General features: G+C 44.8%; 1 protein-coding gene across 2 annotated transcripts in view; it reads left to right on the top strand.

Moving 5' to 3' along the window:
* MYRIP (myosin VIIA and Rab interacting protein) overlaps positions 1 to 20,235 on the top strand; it is a 223,572-nt gene that overhangs the window by 108,525 nt on the left and 94,812 nt on the right. The window lies entirely within an intron of this gene.

The raw sequence follows: 20,235 nt of genomic DNA, 5'->3' as shown, positions 1-20,235 counted from the left end.
TTGATTGATCGGCATTATTTTTTAAGAAAGGGGAGGTTTACTAAGCAGTCGTCTACATTCAGTGCGTCTAACGCAGATAGAACACACCCAAACTTGTTTAATTAAAGTTAGCAGAAAGAGGATGCTGAGGAGAAGCTGGGAATTTCACTGGTTCGATCCTGTATGATGTCCTGTGGGGACATCGCCAGGAGTCTTGGGATTATTATTGTCTGAAATCAAAGAAGATGGAAAAGTTGAGCTCATTTCCTGTTTTTCCATATTATTCAAGTCCATCATAAGAACCTGTCCAGGAAAGAAGTCCATGATTCATGGGGCAGGTTTTGCTTCTTGAAATTTCTCTAAGTCTCAGTTTGATAGAGAAGTATGTCTAGGTCAAAGTGCCTCAGATGTATGGCCTGTGGGCTGACAGTCTGTTACATTTTGAAGGATGCCTCAGAAGAGTTTATTTCTGTAGTAACAAGCTGTGTAACCGCTCAGCATTGTGCAAGACACACTGCCAAATTCACCATGGGAAACATTTAAGGAATATTTTGACTCGAATCAAGTATGGAAAATTTCAGATAAATAACAGCTTTTAAAACCTGCCCAGTTTCTTGAAACCAACAAAAAAATTAGTTTCCAATAGATTGTTTAGACTAAATACCTGGCAAAAGCTGGTGTCTTGCTGGGGGATGGTGTTTGGGGTCACTTTGTGCTGCCATCCACTTTGACCATCAGCTTCTCTGCTCCTTGTGCAGTCTGAAATTCACCTTGGTTTAGAAGTGATTTACTTTAGGATATTACTCTCTGGGATATTCTTTCAGCATATTCATATTCGAGCAATTGGATTTTAAAACACTGTATATGTCAAACTACATGAAGTATACCTGTGTGTGTATTGTGTGAAATCCCAGTAAAATAGTGGATAGCAGCTCTGTGAATTTGCAGAGATGACTGCTTTTTAGACTCATGTTTCACTCCCCACTGCCTATGACATAGTTTTCCTTTCCTATGTAAATTAATCCCATTTTTGGTGCATTGGTTTAATTTCTAGCTGTTTATCCAGTAGCTACCATATGCATATGTTTTTTGAGATACTATAGAGCCATGAATAATTATAATAATAAAAATTCTTGCTCACAGAAAATTAAGGCACTAGGAATACAGGGTAGACATCCATGCCATAATATTAACCAATTGTGTCAGAAGTAAATGACTATATCAAGCACCCGGGCCTGTCTGTGGTGTGGTTCTACAGGAGGGACTCAGATTAGAATGTAGGCTTCCTTGGGGAGGACACAGGTAATGTCAAATTACTGTAAAAATGGTGGTAGTCCAAAACTTCAGCTTTCCTCTTTCTCATCACAGTGAAAAAGAGTCTACCTGTCCTAGGGTTCTGTTTGGTTATTTATTATAGTAAAAGCATTTTAAGAATTTTAAATGAAAATTCCCTTGTAATGGTCACTGCTCTAATTATGAACAGATGGTTTGTGCTTTGTCAGTTTGTTTTCTCCATATGTTTTGCATTAAAACATATTTCTGTTGTCAGTGTTAGTTTAAAATTTTTAGCTTTGGGAGATTAATAAACCTCAGTGAATTTATTATAGAACGATGATGGATTACTTATTTTAGAAGTTATATAGCTAATGGGATACTACAGAATCATTCCCTTTGTCATCTTTTTATTATATAAAAATTTATCTTCTTGACCATTTATTGCATAGATTCAGTCAAACATTATAAATAAGGACATATACTGGTTGTTTAAGATCTTCTGCAGGAAACCGAACTTTCTCAGTGAGCCTAGATGCACACGTCAGTCATCATTTGGTGTCGAACTGATTCAGGAATGGCGTTCCTACTTTCCTTGGAAACAAATTGGCTTCTTAGTTCTTTGCTTCATTATAAAAATTGTTCTCTCTGATTTTTGTTGTTTTGTGCTATTACCTTTAACACAGACCAGTTTGGGAGATTGTTTTACGGGAATGAGAGAGAAAAATTATCCTTGGGACTGAAATCAAAACGTATCTCCTGATTATGCCTGGGGCATTGGCTTTGGTTTTTCTGAGACAACTTAAGCCTTCATTTCTTTTCACTTGGAGTCGAATATCCTTTACTTCTACCTGATCACTTATTGCTTGGTGTTCTACACAGTCCACATGATTCATAAATTAGGATGCTGCCCTTTTAGTATAAACTCCACAGTATGTTTTAGAGATATCCTAATGGGTTTGCAATATCCCTAAAGAAGATATATTAAAAAATTATCACTATGGGATGAGGACATCCACAGGTTAACCAGTATATGGGGAAATGTTGAACCTCAATAGAAAGCAAGGGAATAGAGATTTATGCTTCAAGTAGCTTTTTTTCTCATGAAATTAATGTGTTTTTTTCAGCATTCTCTTCAGTGTTGGCAAGGGTAGATTGAAAAAGGCACTCTCATCCATTGCTGGCAAAGTTGAAATGGGCATAACCTTTTACCAATGTGTATCAAGAGCCATTAGCATGTTCAAGTCCTTTTACCCAGTAATTTCATTTTTGAAAACCTATACCTAAAGAGACAATGGAATATTTTTAATACAAAAATAATTCTCAATACAAAAATGAGATATACTGGATTATTTGTAATATAAAACCCAGAAATAATCTAAATGTCCAACAATAGAACAGAGGAAGTAAGTTAGGATACATTCAACTTGACAGAATATGATGAGACATTTAAAATAATGTGTATATTGTATTAGCATGGGTAAATTCTTATATTAAAAATTATGTATGCGATGGTTTCTTTGAAGTGTTTTCACTGTTTTGAACAGAGAGCATTCTTCCTAGGTGTACACTTTGTGGAATATTTATGTGGCAAAGGAACCTGAATGGCAATGGAATTATTTGTGTTGGCAGCACTGTGTGCCAATTTCATGTAGTTTATTTTGGTTAATGAGCTCTTGAGATTTCTTTACACACCATGATGCAACAAGTCAAAGAAAGTTACTGTGTGCTTGGAAAAATCCCATCTTATCCACGGCTGTTCAGTGAAAAAGCTGTACAACTGACAAATCTCTTGACTAGATTGAAGAATTTAAGGGAAAAAAATTGAGGAATGTTGGTGGGAAGTTTCATTCGTGTACTGTGACAGACAGTCTACCCTTCCAAATTTTAGAATAAATCTCATCTTGGGAAACATCAAAGACACACCGAGCAATATTATTCAAAATAACTGGCTTGAAGTCTTCAAAATATTGATGTCATAAAAGAAAGTGACCGAGGAAATGTTTAGATTAAAGAAGACTAACAAGAAACGATACCCAAGTGACATGCCTAATTCTTAATCAACTCTTGAGGTGAGGGGAAATAGCTATAAAGGACATTGGGACAATTGACACCATTTGAATATGGATAATGGTAGAATAGTATTGTATTAATTTTAAATTTCCTGAAATTGATCACTTTATATAGCTTTATAAGAGAGTGTCCTTGTTCCTGGAAATACACACTGACACACATCATGGTAAATTAAATATTTTTCACTTATTTCCTACATAAATGCTTACTGAGTTCAGCCTACACAGGAGGCCTGTGCTAAAGCAATCAACTCTTTACTGCCCATCACTGATTTTCTGGAGAACTGTTTGTTCACATGTTCACTTGCGATGTTTATCGTATAATTTTTTGGTACGAGTTCTTGGTGTGCCTTTTGTTTGTAATGTTCCTTTTCTCCTTTTTCCTGAAGCCTCCTTGCATAAGTTTCAGGACAGTTACTATGGGGAAGGGGCCAGCCTGAAATGTTGATTTTTTTTTTTTTTTATTCTTTTTAAAATTTTTTTAATTCTTTTAAAATTTTTTTATTCCTTTTTTTTTTTAATTCTTCTTTTTTTTTTTGGCCGCACCTAGCAGTTTGCAGGATCTCAGTGCCCCAACCAGGAATTGAACTCCAGCCACGGCAGTGAAAGTGCTAAATCCTAACCAGAAATTTTGATCTTTTTGAAATTTCTCTGATAAGCAGAGGCACTGGTTCTCTCCTTTAGCAAGTGCCCAGGCCTACGTTAATGGCCAAGGTTAAAGAGTCAAACAGATTTCAGTACTGCTCACGGCAGCTTCCACGGTAACTGGAGATAAGTCTGTGCGTGAGCAGCTGTGAGTGAAGAGTGCTCTGCTAGAGACTGTGAAGTCCCCGTGGGGGGCCCGTGGTTAGAGCAACAGCAGGACAGGTGTCCCAGAGGAAGGGATGCCTGAGTTGGGCTTTCATGAAGTAGGAGTTCAGCAGGGGAGGACAGGAGGCAAAGGCAGGCTGGACAAAGGAAGGGGGAGCAATGGGCAGACTGCAAAGCTCGGGCAAGGTAGGGCTGAATCTAGGCTGCAGGCGGCAGAGAGTAGATTTCCAGAAAAGAATGCTAATTAGATGCCAACACTCTCCACTTTATGGTCCTGCAAGGTGGATAGCCCCCCCTGTTATAGTTGTAGACGCTGAGCTCACTGAGGCATGTTACTGTTCCAAGTAAGGGTGGGAGCAGGATCCAAACCCAAATGTTTGACTCCAGACTCCAGGGTGTGCATTCTCAACAGGACTATATGCCCCCACAACCAGGCCAAACTTGGTCTTTGGAGGGAAGAGGGAATCTTGCTCTTTTTATGCATAAAGCACAGATATACATACAGTACATACACAAGCCTAGGATAAGCCTTGTGGTTAGAAATTTGAAGTTCCCTCAAATAGGTCCACAGAACATCAATTTAAGAAATGAAAAGAAGGATTTGATATCCCAGTATAAGAGGGGGATAGCCAGCAAAGAACATCCATTTCACTTTATAAAAACCTTACAAGATGTAAATCCTTAGAAAGGTCCTAGAGAAATAAACCTTAATTTGGAAAGGCAGTATTCAGCATGAAGACAAATAAGTTTAGCAGGAACTATTATAGAAGATGATGCTGTATCCATTTCTTTCTCTTTTTTTTTTTTCTGTATTCATTTCTTAAGACTACAAACAGCTCTTAAAATCAAGACCAAAATCTACTGCTGCTAAATTTCTTGAGTTCTCATTTGAGAGCAGGAACAAGTGGCCTAAAGAAGGCAAACTGATTCAGCATCACCTGATGGGAGGGCCAACGCATTTACCATATAAATGGGTTACTTCAGCCTGGGCTGTGTAAGCCGTACTGTCAAAAGTATTCCTAGGAATCCTACCTGAGGTGTGAATTGCTCTCAGAATCACCATAAAAGCATCAGAGAATATTATGGCCTCTGCAGTTCAAAGGCAGCCCTGTCAGGGGAGTATTTATGAATTTGTTGGTAAGGAAAGAACTGAAAAGGCTTAGAGTCTACACCAGTAGAAGTGAAGATATGAGATAATTAAGAAAAGAGTATTTCATTTTTTTCTAAAGAATTGACCCAGGGACCCCCAACTCCCCAGTCAAGTAGCTTCCAGAGCCTCATTCAAATTAAACCACACGAAGACACCTGCATTTTCTGGGACTGTGTGTCCTTCAGATGATTTGTTTAACCTCTAAAATGAGATTCTTCAAGAGACATCTAGGAATGGCCTTGTAAACTCAGGAAGTGTAATGAATTCCAAATAAGCTGAATAACTTTGTCAGCTGTGCCTTTCAGGTACAATCATAAAGCACTAAATTTTTTTCATTGCTTCTAATCAATCTAGCTTATATCTCTAACTTTTGGGAAAGTAATACACCATTCAGTAGGTAGGCTATGTCACGGCCACTGTGTGTTATCAAATAGAATGAAAAAGAAGAAACTACCAATACATGCAACGCTATGGATGAACGCCATGGATGTTGAGCCAAAGAAGACAGATATGGCACATACTGTATGATTCCACTGATGTAGAGTTCTGAAATGGTCAAACTGATCTATGATGAGAGAAACCAGAATAGTGATGGCCCTTGGGAGTAAAAGGGGTTACTGAATGGGAGGGGACGCAGCAAGCCTCCTGGAGTGATTAGAATGTTCTATACATTGACTTAAGTGGTGGTCTTATGTGTGTGCACATATGTAAACATTCACTGTGACACTTAAGATTAGTGCACTTTACTATAGGTAAGCAATACTGCCATAAAACAATTTTTTAAAATTTATTGGCACATTTACACTGGCTCTGTCACTTAACAGCTGTGTGGCTACTGGCCAGTTGCTGAGCATCTTTGAGCATCATTTTCCTCATCTGAAAAATGGGAATTCATGACACTGGGCTTAGAAGGTTGCTAAAGGATTAGAGAAAGGATGATCTGTGCCCACCATGGTGTCTGTCCCATGGTTAGAAGGCTCTGGTGATAAGAACTTTGATTTCTTTTACTATAAGCACGTGCCGTCCACAGCCCCTGGCTCTGATGGCTTCAGCTCCAATGGCACAGCTGGGAAGCCATGCCGAGTCCCTGCGGGTATGCCAGAGGATGGCACCTCCTGTGACAAGGACATCATTTCTAATCACACTCATAAAAGTATTCCAGCTACACTTTTTATTGCAGTAGAGGATTTTTTTAAGCATGAGTGGAGAAAATTAGAAGCTGCTGGATAAGGCTTGTGGGTTGTACTCCAGGGAAATAAAAACCAAATAAATTCACTGGCTGATTTTGAGGAGAAAAGGTCATTCTCTGAGAATAATGCCAGAATATGTCCTTGAAACCCTGAAAAATAAACATACAACTTGGAAAACCAAAATAAACACACAACTTGGAAAACCAAAGACATTCAGATCCATAGCAAGATACATAATAATTAAACTTTTAAAAACTAAAGAAAAAATTTAAAATCTTGAAAGCAGCCAGAAATAAACAATATATTTCTTATAAGGGAAGATCAATTCAGGTGACGACAGATTTCTCAACTGAAACCACGGAGGTCAGAAAACTTAAAACTAAAAATAAAAAGGGTGCAATCAAAGCAGGATGTCCACAATGACCCAGGAGGAATGGACTATGGTTCCCTCATGAGCTGAACTGGTCTTAGCTTAGCTGCCACTTTAAAGCAGAGTTAAACAGCTTGCTTTTCACTGCTTGGAGGCTGCCTTTCGAGGGATAAGACCTTTGTGGCCTGGGGATTTCATGCCTTGGGCAGGCCCTCCCCAGCACAGGAGCGGGCTATAGCTCAACCCATAGCAGGGTCCTGCTTGCCAGGGGCTGGGACAGGAGAATGAGTTGCAGGGCCCCTCCAGAGGGTCACCAGGGCAGGTCCTGCTGCTTTGTGGGCCAGGGGCCGGGAGATGGCAATGGGAATTGGCTCCCCTGGCCATCCAGAGGCCTGTCCCCTGCCTTACACTCAGGACCTCTGGTGTTGTGGAAAGAATGCCAGCCCCTGCTATCATACACACCTGGCTGAAACCCTGGCCTGGCCCCATACTAGCTCTCTGTTCCCAAGTCTACTATCCATCAAATAGAGCTTTTGCTGGTTTAGGGTAGTGCTGGGAGTAATTACCGAGGCAGCCCTGTGCCTACTGCAGTGGACCTCCAGTGACTGTTCTCAAGGCCAGGTTCAGAGAAGTGATGTGGACAGCTGTGGCCCCTGGGAGCCTCAATCCAGAAGGAAGAGTGTAGCAGCAAGGGAATCTCAGGGTGGGCACTGAGGCCGGTTGGCATTCAGAGCTCTAGGGTGGGACAAGGGGGGCCAGCCCACGCCCTGAGTCCAGGATGAAAACTGGGGGCTGTTAGGGAATTCATAAGGTGCCACAAAGCATAATCAATGAACTCCCCTCATACCGCTGCTACATGGATGGAAATAGAAACACAGCGACTAGTGCTGGACATGCACAGACATGACCGTGGGGAGAAGGTCCACAGGAGGGTAGCAGGGCAAGTGACCCAGTGTGGCTGTGACAGAGGGGTGACGTGGCTGAGTTGGTTTGGGTTCTGATGCTGGCCCTGCCTGCCCGTGGGCAAGGATCCAAAGCCTCGCTTTCCTCCTGGGCCAGATGAGTGTAACACAGTGCCAGCCTCACAGCGCTGTGGACAAGACTCAGTGAAAGGTGTCTGCCAGGGCTCAGCCCAGCAGCCGGCCCGTAGTAAGTACCAATAGATGTTAGCTATTATTACGGTTGTTATTGTTGCCATCACTGGGGAGTAAGCCAGGCAAGTAGATCACAGAACTGAGAGTACAAACTGAAGCATCTGCTTCAAGAAGGGAGGGTGTCGTGACACGCTAGATTTTGGTTCTGTTGCAGAGAACATTTGTCCAGCGTGAATGTGTCAGGTTAAAAGGATGAGGTGAGAAAGCTGCCTGGAGTCAGTGGTGTCCTGGTGAATTTTTGACAACCGGCTCTCCAGGGATAAAGAAGGCTTGATTTGTAGTATTTGCCAATTTCCATAGTGTAAATATTCCCACCATATATGTTTTCGAGCTATCGACATATTATCACTGAGTTGGCAAGAGGCGCTCACAGCTCCCCGCAGCTGGAACAAGCCTGCCCAGCATAGCAGTGGCCTGAGTGGAGAGGGGTGTCTCCAAGAACAACAGGAAGAGGTCCCTGCCCTGCAAGAGCTCAGAGTCTGATATGGAAGACAGGAAAGTCCCAACCATACCCATACGGAGCTGGTATAAGTGCTGGGAGAGCACCCAGAGGCAGTGCAAAGGCCCTGAGGGGTGAGCCAGCAGACCTGAAAGCATCCTGTGTCTGAGAGCATCTTAACGCCTGAAACTCAGGTCTAGGATAGGAGAGCGGAAAGAAGGATTCTGCTGGCAAAGGTGACTTGAGCCGTGTGGATGGAAGGCTCTTGGTGCTCCAGCCAGGCATCAGGGCTGTGCCCCTGAGGTGGGAGAGCCAAGTTCAGGACACTGGTCCACAAGAGACCTCCCAGCTCCACGTAATACCAAACGGCGAAAATCTCCCAGAGATCTCCATCTCAACACCAAGACCCAGCTTCACTCAACGACCCGCAAGCTACAGTGCTGGACACCCTATGCCAAACAACTAGCAAGACAGGAACACAGCCCCATCCATTAGCACAGAGGCTGCCTAAAATCATCATAAGGCCACAGACACCCCAAAATACACCACCAGACGTGGTACCTGCCCACCAGAAAGACAAGATCCAGCCTCATCCACCAGAACACAGGCACTAGTCCCCTCCACCAGGAAGCCTACACAACCCACTGAACCAACCTTAGCCACTGGGGACAGATACCAAAAACAACAGGAACTACGAACCTGCAGCCTGCGAAAAGGAGACCCCAAACACAGTAAGATGAGCAAAATGAGAAGACTGAAACTCAGGTCTAGGTCATTAAGAAGGATGCAGCCAGACCTTATTAAATTGAAGAAGCATTTTTTGGTTGCATTATGTTGTTTTAACCTCTCAGCCACCCGTGAGATACATGGAGCCAATATTCCAATTCTGTAGCTGAAAAAAATTGATGTTTGCAGAAGTTGTTACAACGTTGTCCTTTTTCATTGGGAGCCCTCAAAAGCCATCTTTGAGCTTATTAGTAGCTTTCCATGCAGGTTCTTAAGACTTGGAGATGCTCCTGGGCCTCAGACTGAGGTGTATTCATGTAGCAGGAAAATTTTGGTCCTAGATATATTTGGAGTATGCCACAATGCTAGAAGTGTCCATTAGATTTGTCTGCGGCTCAAAAAAAATCAACCCTAACAAGGGCCCAAAACAAATACACAAAGCTAAAAGGGGACATGAGAGTTAGAATTTTTATGAGCGTCTCAGGAATGTCATCATCATCATAAAGCTTTTATGCATTAGTTCCAAAGGACATGCTCCTCTTTGTTGGATGTTTCTGGGCTTATTGTGTTACAAGGGCCTTGGCAATGCTTATGCAGAATTGTATTTGCTTCGCTAAAAACCACTTTCTGTCAAGTTCTGTTTTCTTCTCTAAAATTATATACAGGATCTTCAGGCCAAGGTGTATGTGGATGTGTGAGAGCCTGTGAGTCTGTTTCAATGGGACAAGGTCAAGGAAAGTCACTTCTGAGACCATGTGCACCTCTAATAATAATGTAAAACTGCTTCTCTCCATCCTTTTATTGTTGACCTTGGGACAATCTCTGTCTCAAGGGTTTACTAATAAGTGCCTCATGTGGTGTTACTGGATGCTGAAAAACACACCATGAATACTTGTTGCGTTCAAAATTTCATGAAGAAAAATCAATATACTCAGCTTCATTTCTAATCAGACTGTTTTCTTGCTTGGTAGTAAGCTTTGAGAACTTGTGCCAAATCCCTGACCTTTCTGGGCCCCTCCTGAGAGACTGACAGTGATTAGGGACCCCGGTGACACATTCCTCAGAGAACCTAGGGGCTAGCCAGTGAGGAGCTGGCCCAGTGCTCAGTGCTGGAATTTGCGGATGTCGCGAAGGGTGGTGATTGTGTTCAGACAGCATCATGATCTTGGACTTAGAGGGCAGTGTAACTCCCCAAGATGGTTGGGAAAAAGAGGAATCTGCCTTTGCATATGACCTGTCCCCACCTGGTGTGGGGCATGAGGCTGAAGGCGGTGGAGAGAGCCCGCTCTCCTTGTAGACCAGCCAGACTTGTCCTGTCACCATTTCTGCTGAAGGCTGGTTTCCAGTCTCCAAGAGCAAGTCACCTATAAGTATTACAGGATAAGGTTTCAAGTTTAGGAAATGAAAACCTAACTCAGGTGACCAGCTTCAATCATTTTTAACTCATCATCTGTCAAACCTGCTGGCTTATGCACTTCCCTGCCTAGAGTCATTTCAGAAATGTCCTTCAGAAATAAAAGGCCACAAGGTGACATCTTATGTGGCACAGGTACCTATGACTTTCATTCCTCAGTGGCAGTGTTCCACCTCCATTGGTGGAGGCTTGCTGTCTGATGTCTGTGGAGGACGTGCCGTGTTGAGTTGCATTCTAGTGTGGTGGGTCTGTGGAGGCTTAAGTAGGTGCCACATAAATGCTCAGACACTCAGGTGGAGCAGAGGTGAGGCTTCAGGAAGCAGTGAAGATGATTCATCTTCTTCCTTTCGGTTGTGGTTTCCCAGGCATGAACTTCAGGTAAGCTAGTGTGCTCCCAAGTAAGCTGGTACACATTGTACCTCCCCCAGGGAACGGGTGGTTCTTAGTAGGAGCTGATCCAGCCAAAGTTTCCCTCTGTGTTCACCTCTCCTTTGTGGCTCTGGAGCCTTCATCCAGGTCTTGGAGAGGCCCTCTGGCCTGGTCTACCCGGGATCTCCCCAACTGGGCCACTGAAGGGGGCTGTCACCAACGGAGAGACCAGGTTAGAGGAGGGTCTGGCTGTTAGGGTGAGACCCCAGAGTTTAGTCTTCCTGATCCAGAAGCTCCATCCTCGTGAAACCTTTCCTTCTGGTGCCAGCCACTTTTTAAAATTAAAGAATATAGTGTTTCTCTGCATCCGTGGTTTTAATGGCCATGTGACAAATCAAGGACAACCCAGACCTCCCCATGTTTGATTTAAATCACTAGGAGCATATTTTAGCAGACAATCACTAAGTATATTCTTAGTGAGCTTGTATTTCCTCTGAAATAATAGACAAGGATGGTTTAATGAGTATTAGCATCATGGCATGGGGCATTTTGCTTGTCACTTCTAATTCTCACATCTAATAACATGCTTGATCTACAAATTAGACTGTAGGATTCTCAGCGGCATCAAGGACTGAGTAGAGGATGGGGAGTTTAAACAAGGTAAAGGCTCTGTGTTGATTGTTTCTCCTCTTCCCAGAACCTCCCAAAAGGAATATAACATGCTAATATTGGCCAGGGAAGTCTGCACCTTCCACTCTCACCCTGGTAATGGTGCCAAAGATTGAACTTGCCTGGAAAGAGATGGCATTGCAAAGAGACACATTAAAACGCATTTCAGAAGCTATAAATGGCTCATCTGAGGCTCTGTAAGCCTTGCAGTAGACTCTGTTCTTGCTGTGTCTTTTGTGCCCTGTGTGTTTAGATTCCCATTCCCCGACCTGCTTGTCTGTGCTGTTCTGAGGCCGTGGCCATTACCACTGTGTGACTGCAAAGGGGGGTTTTGAAACTGCCACTAACTCTTTTGTTGTTTATTTATTTATTTATTTATTTATTTTTATTGAACTATAATTGATTTACAATATTGTGTTAGTTTCAGGTGTACAGCAAAGTGATTCTATATTTTTTTTTCCAGATTCTTTCCCATTATAGGTTATTACAAGATACTGAATATAGTTACCTCTGCTATACATTAAGTCCTTGTTGTTTGTCTGTTTTGTATATAGTGTGTATATCTACTAATCCCAAACTCCTATTTTATCCTTCCCCCCTCTTTCCCCTTTGGTAACCATAAGTTTGTTTTCTATGTCTGTGAGTCTGTTTCTGTATTATAGATAAGTTCATTTGTATCAGATTTTAGATTCCACATATAAGTGATATATGATATTTGTCTTTGTCTGACTTACTTCACTTAGTATGATAATCCCTAGGTCCATCCCATCCATGTTGCTGCAAATGGAAACTGCCACTAACTTTTTTTTTTGGCTGCACCACGCGGCTTGCAGGATCTTAGTTCCCTGACCAGGGATTGAAGCCCGACTCTCAGTAGTGAAAGCACCAAGTCCTAACCACTGGACTGCCAGGGAAGTCGCTGCCACTAACTCTTGATTCAGAGACCCTGCCTGGGGTCTTTGCTACCTGTCCATGGTCAGTACCCCAAAGCCCCCAAAGATGTCCTCCCCTCCTAGATGCTCTGTACCCCTCCTGGGCTCTCTCTCTTTTTCCCCTTGATCACAGCCAGCTGCCAGGAAAGGCTGTGAAAGGCATTCACCACGTGCCATATGGTGTGGGCATGTCTCCCCAAACCCCTCTCCCAGTGGAATTTTATTTACGCAGGCAAGTCCTTACGGCCGCTCAGGGTATTCTACTCTGGGACGCTTTCAGCAGTGCCTGGGGCTGTCTTGGGTCTGTCTTGTCACATGTGGCTCACACTAGTCATCCAGAACCCCAAGAAGGACTGGAAAAGAGAAGTGAAAGTCACGGTCCGCTTCCTGAGAGGGAGGCATGTTGTCTGTGTTAACTCCCCAAATCCCCAGAAAGCCTGCAAGGCAGGAATTAGCCTCGATTTACAGGGTAGGAGATGGGCTCAGAGACCTGCTCAAAGTCATGTGGCTGACAAAGCACTCAGCCTGGATTGGGAACCCAGCTTATTTGATTTTGAAATCCAGCATCTTTCCACTGTCCCATTCCGCTTACTTGGGAGCAGAGGCCACCACCGCCAGCTCCCAGAGGCAACTCTGTCTCAGATGCTCCCCACCCCCCGGAAGTTTAGTCTGCTAATGGGCTTCATGTCCCAGGAGGTCCAGGCCCCTTGGTGCATCACAGCTTTGTAGTTAGTGACCACGCCCACCCCTGGAATGGAGGCCTGGGCCTGGTCCCTCTGGCCCTCTGAGAGGACAGTGGCAGCAAGTCTGTGGTTCCCCACCAGCAGCTCCTGCCCAGCATGGGGCTAACCCTGCACCTTCACCGCTGCTGCCGCCCTTGTTCACAGCATTGCTCCAACAGAGGTGAGATGCCCTGAGCTTAGCACAGTTTGCTTCTCTCCTAATTTCTATTCTCAACTTGGCCATAACAGCATTGCAGTTGAATGCAAAACCAGTGACAACAATTTGCTTCAAACTCCTAATTATCCAGAGGCAACCCATCCATGTTTTCTTTGGCTCTTAAAATAAAGACAAAACTCAACATCCCACAAAGGCCCACAGGGTTGGTCCCACCTGCTCTCCCACCTCCCGCCTTCCTTTCCCCCCCGCCTTCATAATGGGGGTCTCTCTCCACCTGGAATCCTGCCCCCTCCCTCCCTCTTCACACGTTCAAATCTTATTCTGCTTCCAGACCTCCCCTCCATGGTCACAGATTGTCATCAAGCAAGTTTGTGTTTGTTCATACTCCTCTCCCACCCCTGTCCCTCCCTGTCCCACTCACTCATGATCTAGGCTCTTGTTTTGATGCTTACCCCACTGGAGTATAAGCTCCCTCTCTGTTTTGCATACCATATTGTCCACAGTTTCTGGCACATAATAGGTGCTCAGCAAATATGTCTCGAGTGGCTGATTAAATGTTTAATTCTTACAACAAAACTATGAGATAAAACTCCCCCTTTTGCAGGTGAATAAATGAGGACTTGGAGAGGTTGTGTTGGCATCTAAGACTTGGTCCTTCTGTCTCTAAAACTGGTGTTTGTTAACCAGTGACAACACTATGTCCTCACTCCTCCGTCCCCCACTGGCCTTCCTTTCTGGGCTCTGGATTAAGACTGTCAGCTCCTCTCCTTTGTAGCACATAGACATCTGTCGCTGGGGTGTTGGCTCCTCATTCAGACATCTGCCTTCCCTGGTGACTGGGAGCCCCCCAGGGACAGAAGCCTTGTGTTTCATCACCTCCTCCCCCAGCACCTGTCACTGTACCTGCCCAGTACATTGTTGGTTCTCAGCAGGGGTTTGGGAATCCCATTCACCACTGTTTCAGCCAGGCTTTCATGGATCACCAGGGATATAGAACCCAACCCAACTTGACTTAAAGAAAAGGGAACCTATTAGCTATGTAATCAAAAATGTTCAAGAGTAGTGTGGCTTCAGGTACTGCTGGATCCAGAGTTTAAACTGTACCTTCAGGACTCAGTTTCTTTCCTTTCCATCGCTTTCTGCTGGTGGGCTGCAGTTTCAAACTTCTCACAATAGCAGGATGCCGGCCAGAACTCTAACCTCTCCCTTCTCTCAACCACACATCCTTAGAAACCACCCCACTTGCAAGGGTTGAACAGAGTCCTAGGCATGGCTCACATTGGCGTGATCTGGGTTCATCTGTCCGTCCCCGATCTAATCACTGTGGCTGGGAGGAGGGGAAGACACCTGATTAGAGCCAGACCCACTCTTGGAGCCTGGGAGTGGGGAGAGGTGGTTCCCCAGATATTTGGGATACTGTTTTGTCAGGAAGAGGATGAATGGGTGCAAGACTCTGAAAGGAAGATTTCCACTACAAGCTCCTTTTACAGTTTCCCAAACTGACCTCACACCTCCTCCAAACTGGAGTGGTCCAGCGCTGTCACCGTCCCTCACAAGGATAGAGCCTGACTCCTCCTTCCTCACACCCCTTCTGGGATGACTTCCTCAGGCCTGGAGCTGTAAACAGACCCTGGCATCCTCCCTCCCTGAGCAGGGAGGGTGAATCAGCTTCCAGCTGCTGCCCACACAAGCTGTGCTGCTCTGAGGAACCCCAGCTCCCAAGTGGGGATCATTTCCTCCAGCACGGAGCCAGGCTTTCAGATACCCAGAGCCAGAAATCAGGTCCTGAGCAGAGGGGCAGGACCTTGGGGGGCCTCGTGACCCTCCATCCTCAGACTGCGAGAATCCAGCCTTGCTTTCGAGCCAGTGAGAGGAGAGAATTCCCCAAAGCCCCTGGCAGAGCTTCTCCAGGAAACCTGGGGAGGTTTTTGAGAACTGTGTAGGCAGGGGCTGTGTGTACAGCCCAGCCACTGGTCACAGCTGCCACGCACACACACACACACACACACACACACACACACACACACAAACCACACATACCCTCTCTGCCTCCCTCTCTTCCTTGCTCTCTCCCTCTCCCTGTTCCCTTTTTCTCTCACACACTCACAATATGCTCTCGAATTCTCCACAGTCCCTCCTCCCCTTTCCCCCGCCCTCTTCTCTCCCCACCTTCCTTCTCTCACACATAGAAGCATAGAAGCGATATCCACAGTGTCTCTCTCTGGTTCTCTCACATGTACACTCTCGCCCTTTTCTCTCACACACATAGAGACTGTACAACACAACACTTCACCACTCTCCCTCTTCCCCAGTCCTCCGACGCACACACACACACACACACACACACACACACTCCAACCCTGGACAACATCTGTGTGACCACTGACCCTTTAAAGGCTGGCCTCCACAGGTTATCTCGGGTCATTCCACCTCTGGATACACCCCAGATGGCAGTCAAGCCCTAAACGTATGTTCCAACTTCGAAGGTTGGGTTCATGGAGTGCCTCAGGTAAGAAAACTAATGTCAGAGAAGGGAAGTGATCTGAGCCTAGTGACACAGCCACTGTGTGACAGAGGTGGACAGAGAACCCAGCTCTCTGGAGCTCTAGGCTAGTATCTTTCCATGTCTCTCCTCTGACATAAAGTGCATCTCCCAGGACTGAATCCTCACTGTGGAATAAGGGAGACCCTGTGAGGATGAAGTCACATCGAGCACATGACAAAGGCAGCATGATAAACTAATGGGGGGATCTCTGCAAATGACTTTGAGTACATAAGTTCCACTCCCCTCCAACAAAACCCTCATCTAAGTGACTGAAGAAATCAAAGATTGTTTTTAATAGGTCTGTGTCAGCTCTGGCAACAGGGGTGGCCATCCGAGTACAAAATTTCTGCATGATTTCATGCCAAGGACTGAATAGAGGGGTGTCAGGACCAGCCTCAGGTGAGGTGCTAGGGGAGCATCCTGGGAAATGGGGTTCGGTCCAGCAGAGTCTACCAGAGCCCCCATCTCAGAGCAGTAGGGCTGAGAGCATAGGGCAAAAGACATCAACATCTTTGAAAGGATAAAAGCTTTCTTTGCCAGGCAAAATGACAACTGTAAGAAAAATGTGGGCACTCTCAGAGGCAGCAGCTGTGCTGCTTGGCGAGGCCCCCAGTGTACTGTTTGGGTGAAGCAAAGCACTCCAGCCATCGTCCTAACTCCTTGCTTTCCCCATAACCGTGGCTTGGTATCAGTGGCCCTACCAGCACCCAGAAAAAAGCCTTATCTGTTGCCATGGAGCTTTCAACTTCTTCAGAGGCTCCGCCTTGAATCACTGCCTTTTTGCAAATAGATCCCACTACCAAAAACCACCACAAAAAGCTTATAGAAATGCGAAATAATTTTTCTGTACAATAGCTAACATTACTGAGAGCTTATTCTGTACTGAATTACTGTTCTAAGCACTGATACCCTCATAACTCCATAAAGCAAGTATATTGCACCCATTTTACAGATGTAGCAGCTAAGAAAAGAGAGGTTAAGGAACTTGCTAGAAAGTGGAGGAGTTGGGATTTATACTAGGCAGGCTGGCTCCGTAGTTTACCCTCTGCACTGTGATGCTCTCAAGAACTCAAAAATCTGCAGACTTTCTAAAGGCTGGGTTTTGGGGTGCTTAGTTGAATACTGGTCAGCGGTTTCAATTTTGGTGAGAATTTTGTCACAAGCCCCTCTAAAAGCAATTTATGCAATGTATTCAAGGCTTCTCTTGAGATATATTTTGGGTTCTATACAGATGGAGGAGATCTGAAGTCCACCATGGTGGATAATGCTAAAATAAAATCCCCACCACCACCACCTACACACACAAGATCTTTGGCCAGGATCCCACTCTGGAGGTGGGGATTGGTAGCGAATGCGCACGATTTCCATCCCCGAAGGACACGTCTTGCAGTGTGGCGCCCAGAGCCTCCTGAGTTTCTCTGTAGGGGGAAATCTGCAGAGGCCTGGGAACACCGCAGAACCCATTTGGAAGTCCCTTCTGCTCAAACTGGGACACTGGAAAGGGGATTCGTGATCTGCTATCGACAGCGTGGACAACGGGGGTGGTACAGACCTTGCCCAAGATGAGCTCGATGACTTAATGAGAACAGAAATGTGGCTAGAGGAGCTCAGCCAGAACTGTTAGAGAATTCCGCTGTTCCTCATCCACTCTCACTCTCCAAGCAGCCCTGCAGACTCTGATCTGAGCTCATTACTCTGCTCCCTTGAAGTCAGAGTTCCTAGCACTTTCACCCCCAAAATGACCAGTCTTAATAGCTTGGCAGGTCAGGTGGCTTGCATTAGGCCCTGTCAGAGACCACTCCAGGATTTCAACTTACTTTTCAAGTCAAAGGACAACATCAGCCTTTTTTTTTTCTTTTGAGATTTACATTTGAACAGAAGTACATTAACTTGTCTTTGATTTGCAGAGTATAAATGTGTTCCCATTTTTGTAAGAAGTGGCCACTGATTTTTCCATGAAAACAGAAAAGGCATGTGCCTTTTCAAAGTTTGCATTTATGCCCCACATATGTGAAGAGAACCCATTTCTGATGCAGTCCATTCCAGGAAAGTGTAAGCAGAATTTTGCACACAGGCATTTGTCTGGAAGAAAGGGACCCATCCACAGAGGCTGCAGTTACTTGGCAGTCGGTAAAAAAGAACCAATTTCTTGGGCTTCCCTGGTGGCGCAGTGGTTAGGAGTCGCCCGCAATGCAGGAGACTCGGGTTCGAGCCCTGGTCCAGGAAGACCCCACATGCCGCGGAACAACTAAGCCCGTGCGCCACAACTACTGAGCCTGTGCTCTAGAGCCCGCGTGCCACAACTACTGAGCCCATGTGCCACAACTACTGAAGCCCGCGTGCCTAGAGACCATGCTCCATAACAGGAGAAGCCACCTCAATGAGAAGCGCACACACCGCAACGAAGAGTAGCCCCCGCTTGCCACAACTAGAGAAAGCCCGCGCACAGCAATGAAGACCCAACGCAGCCAAAAATAAATAAATTAATTAATTAATTATTTTTAAAAATGAAAGAACCAATTTCTTCCTTTCCTCCTTAGCACCCTCGGTTTATCTGTAGGTCCTTTTCTAAGTAAGTGCTTTATAAACAGTAGTGCGCTGTAAGCAGAGTGCCCTGCGTCCTCATGAATATTCTGAAGCATGCACTCATACCCACACACAGACGGGAGCCAGTGTGATGATTTGCAGAATATTCTGCCTACCACTTCACAGTAAAGGGATAGCACATCCTTCAAAATCCTGCCTAGATCCTTTAGAGAGAAGATTCCCCAATTCTTTCCTAACAAACGTTCTGCTCCCTTCGTGTGTGTCTGTGTAGGTGTGTGTGTGTAAAGGCCATTCCCTGCCACGCTGATGTAAAAGCAAATTAGGAAAAAATTTAAATGACAACCAATAGGGCACAGGTCAAATAAATTATAGTATGCCCCTAAACAGGAATAAGGAGGCTCTATATTTATGACACGGGATGATCTCTAGGATGTGTTGTTATGGAACAGACAGTGCAGAGAAGTCCTACCATTTGTACAGAAGAAAAGCAAAGGGGAACACTTTGGGGAGTATTGTCATGTGTGTGCATAGGTGCACAAGAAACTGACAGCATTGTTTGCCTCTGGGAAGGGAACTGGATGGATGGTAAACATGGGTGAGCAGGAGGCTTACATTTTAAACTCCATGACGCATCTATTAAATTTTTTTTACTTAAAGAAAATTAACAGTCAGGGGGCTTCCCTGGTGGCGCAGTGGTTGAGAATCTGCCTGCCAATGCAGGGGACACGGGTTCGAGCCCTGGTCTGGGAAGATCCCACATGCCGCGGAGCAACTAGGCCCGTGAGCCACAGCTGCTGAGCCTGCGCATCTGGAGCCTGTGCTCCACAACGGGAGAGGCCGCGATGGTGAGAGGCCCGCGCACCGCGATGAAGAGTGGCCCCCGCTCGCCACAACTAGAGAAAGCCCTCTCACAGAAACGAAGACCCAGCACAGCCAAAAATAAATAAAAAAAAAAAAAAAAGAAAGAAAATTAACAGTCAAAATAAGAAAGAGGATATTGGCTTCACCATTGACGAGCTATGTAGTTTTTGTTTTCGTAAAAGAAGAGTTGTCTCGTAATTTAGTTTTGAGGACTAAAAAGACCTGGTTCCACGGCAGGCACATAGGAGGTGTTCGTGAACGGCAGGTATTATTAATTACGTGGCAGCCCCAGCAGCTCCAGTCTACTATGAACAAACAGTGACGTTTTCACAGTATCTTTAACCACTCACTTAATATAGCAAAGTCCTTGCCTTTTGATGTTCACAGTAGTACACTGTGTGTTTATTATAGCCAAGTCCAGAATTGGTTAATATAAACAGTAATCAGATCATCTTCTTGTTCCAACAACCAGCTTGTTCCAACAACTTAAAGGGAAGACACCTCACTATATAATATAATGTTACCATTAATCAAACAGATGAATAAGCCAAAAAGGAAATTACACACTTTTTAAAAATACAAATGTGAAGATGTTATCAGAGCAAAGCTGGCACACCTCAACGTGTCAGGACATGGGAGGTGAGGCAATATCCAATGCAACTGTGTGTCCCTGGAAGTTTGGTTGTAGGAAATTGTGATCATTTGTATTCTGAGGGTGCGGGAAGTGAGATGCAGAAAGATAAACGTGTTCAAGACCGTACAGAGAGTGATGTGACTGGGAGAAGAATCCGTATGTGCTGACTGCATTTTCTTTGCTGTCTCAGTCCCTAGATCAC

The sequence above is a fragment of the Balaenoptera ricei genome, chromosome 11 (assembly GCF_028023285.1).
Source record: "Balaenoptera ricei isolate mBalRic1 chromosome 11, mBalRic1.hap2, whole genome shotgun sequence".
NCBI lineage: Eukaryota > Metazoa > Chordata > Mammalia > Artiodactyla > Balaenopteridae > Balaenoptera > Balaenoptera ricei.
This window is presented reverse-complemented; position numbering and strand designations above follow the sequence as displayed.